This window comes from Octopus bimaculoides, chromosome 6, assembly GCF_001194135.2.
Source record: "Octopus bimaculoides isolate UCB-OBI-ISO-001 chromosome 6, ASM119413v2, whole genome shotgun sequence".
NCBI lineage: Eukaryota > Metazoa > Mollusca > Cephalopoda > Octopoda > Octopodidae > Octopus > Octopus bimaculoides.
The window spans coordinates 84,461,010-84,463,841 of record NC_068986.1 but is presented as its reverse complement, the minus strand read 5'-3'; the positions used below and the strand labels follow the sequence as shown (position 1 = coordinate 84,463,841).

Below are 2,832 nucleotides of genomic sequence, written 5' to 3'. Positions count from 1 at the left end.
ATATGTGCGGAAACGAAAGTTGCTTAATGGCTGCAAACTCAGGTCCAACCCAAAATGTGTTTTCCTTGCCCCACCAAAATTTTAAAGGGTGCACTTACACCTCCTGCACCCTTCTGTTGACGAGCCTCTGCTCAAAATTGCTGGCATTGTGCCTAAATTAGAAACCTTTATTAATTTTGTGAATAGCTGATACAGGTTGAAGGCGGGGAGCTAGCAAACTTGTTAGTACACCAGACAAATTGCTTCGCAGCATTTTGTCCGTCTTTACATTCTGGGTTCAAATTCCACAGAGGTCGACTTTGCCTTTCGTACGCTCGGGCTCAATAAATTAAGCACCATTTGAGCCCTGAGGTTGATATAATCGACTAGCTCCCACCCCACCCTCCAAAAAATTATTCCGGTCTTGTGCTTATTGTAATAGGGATTAATAGTTGATACAGCAGTATTTCTTAGCAGTATTTCTTCCGACTTTACATTCTGGGTTCAAATTCTACCGAGGTCCACACTGCCTTTCATCTTTTTGGTGTCGATAAAATAAGTGTAGTGGTTAGATGTGTATCATGGTAAACAGATGCAAAAGGAATGTGTATGCCTTTGAAGTAAACAAATGAGTGAATCAATTCATAATTAAAAATAATTTATTCACTGGACTTAATTTGTCGAAAGTTGGCACTGGCACTCCATCGCTTACGACGACGAGAGTTCCAGTTGATCCGATCAACGGAACAGCCTGCTCGTGAAATTAACGTGCAAGTGGCTGAGCACTCCACAGACACGTGTACCTTTAATGTAGTTCTCGGGGATATTCAGCGTGACATAAAGTGTGACAAGGCTGACCCTTTGAATTACAGGCACAACAGAAACAGGAAGTAAGACTGAGAGAAAGTTTTGGTGAAAGAGTACAGCAGGGTTCGCCACCATCCCCTGCTGGAGCCACGTAAAGCTTTAGGTGTTTTCGCTCAATAAACACTCACAACGCTCGGTCTGGGAATCGAAACCGCGATCCTATGCCCTAACATTTGAGCCATTGCGCCTTCACTATCTGTGGAAATAATATGTCAGAACTGAATGTTTGTGTGTGCGTACGTAGTTCATCTAAGACAGTAGTCTACCGTGGAACTTCAAACATTGCTCTGGTATCTGCTGTCGCTAAAACTTGTCGTAGAGCTTCCTCGTTTTGCTGCCTAGGCCTTTCTCCCTTGTCTGTCTGTTGACCGCCGTATTTATAAAAATTGTGGCAGCTAGAAGGACAGACATACTGCAGCAGAGTTTGTACCTAAATAGGTCAGCTCCTGTCCATTTGAACTTCACCTGACAGCTGAGGTCCGTAGGTCAAAGGGAGATGATTAATCACTTTTTGACAGGACAAAGAAAACCTGTTTTCGCACCTGTTGATCGTGGTGGTTTGGACGACTGAGAATTCTTAGATTCGGTTACGAATCTAGGCTTGGAGAAGGAAGTGTTAATTTTTACATAAGTACCAGTTGAGCACTGGAATCAGTGTAATAGATTTGCCCCCTCCCCAAAATATTGCTGGCCGTATGTCAAAATTAGAAAGGAATATTTGATCAGACAGAACTGTAACGTATTCACCAAATAAATTATTTATTCAGCATTGTTTTGAAATGGAATTAACTGAGAAAGGCTATGGTCATGAAAAACAGCAAGAAATTTATGGGCGCAGGCGTGGTCGTGTGGTAAGAGGTTTGCTCCCCAACTACATGGTTCTGGGTTCAGTCCCAGTGCGTGACACCTTCTACTATGGCGTCGGGCCTACCAAAGCCATGGTGGTTCGGCAAAAGAGATCAATTGAATAACTACCAATAGAATAACTACCGGCATCTAGGGATCAATAGAATATTCGACTAAAATTCTTCAAGGTGGTGCCCCAGCATGGTCGCAATCTAATGACTGAAACAAGTAAAAGATAAAGGATATTTAATTAGTGAAACTTACTGCTAGCTCTAACTCAAAACTGAGAGTGAAGCGTTAATGTAACGTAGTATTGCCTTTTTTCGTTTTCTCTTCTTTTTTTTTATTTTTATTTTTTGTTTTTTTTGTTTTTAGGTACTAGCAGATATAGGTAACACTATCTGCTCACCACCATTTCCACCACCATCGCCGACGATGCCGCAAAACTGGATCTAGGGCACAGACAATAGAACGAATACTGCAACATATTTTATTCTACGTTCAAGCCACTATATCAATAGACCGACTTAAATGAAGCATAAAGCAGAAACACAAAGAGAAAAGGAGGGGGAAGATCAATTTTAGATGGTGACTCATAATCATCTTAAAGTTTTCCTGCAAGGGAGACAACTTTCGACATGTTTTGATCTTCATGAAGCATAATCTCTTTGTAACAATATCGAGAATAAATTATCTTTACGAAAGTTGAAAAAGAAAAAAATCAGATGAACGTAAATTACAAGTTTTTATTTTTATGACTCACGTAGAGAAGAAATAGTAGTGTAGAAGACCTTTTAAGGACTGCTGGAAGGCTAGGAGGAAGTCAAATTCAGATTGAATACCTAGCCTAAATATTTTTAACACAGTTGACTCTGCTAAGGATAACCTAGAGCCAAGTGGGAGTGTTAAACTGGATGAATATTGAAGTACACTACCTAAGAACAGGTACATTCATGCATACGAGCACATAAATACGTACGTACATACATACATACATACATACGTACGTACGTATGTACGTATGTACATACATACGTACGTTCGTACATACATACATACATACATACGTAGGTCAAATGCGAGCGCGCATTTTTTTTTTTTTTTATATTCGTTTAGAGTAAGTTATTTTACACCTATTAC

At 40.1% G+C, this 2,832-nt stretch overlaps 1 protein-coding gene across 1 annotated transcript in view; it reads left to right on the top strand.

Moving 5' to 3' along the window:
* Positions 1-2,428, top strand: part of LOC106875502 (uncharacterized) — a 64,589-nt gene extending 62,161 nt beyond the window's left edge. Inside the window, exon 6 of the mRNA XM_052968925.1 lies at positions 2,068-2,428. The gene's annotated coding sequence lies outside the window, so the exon portion shown is untranslated. The remainder of the gene's footprint in view (positions 1-2,067) is intronic.
* Positions 2,429-2,832: the final 404 nt, after the last annotated feature.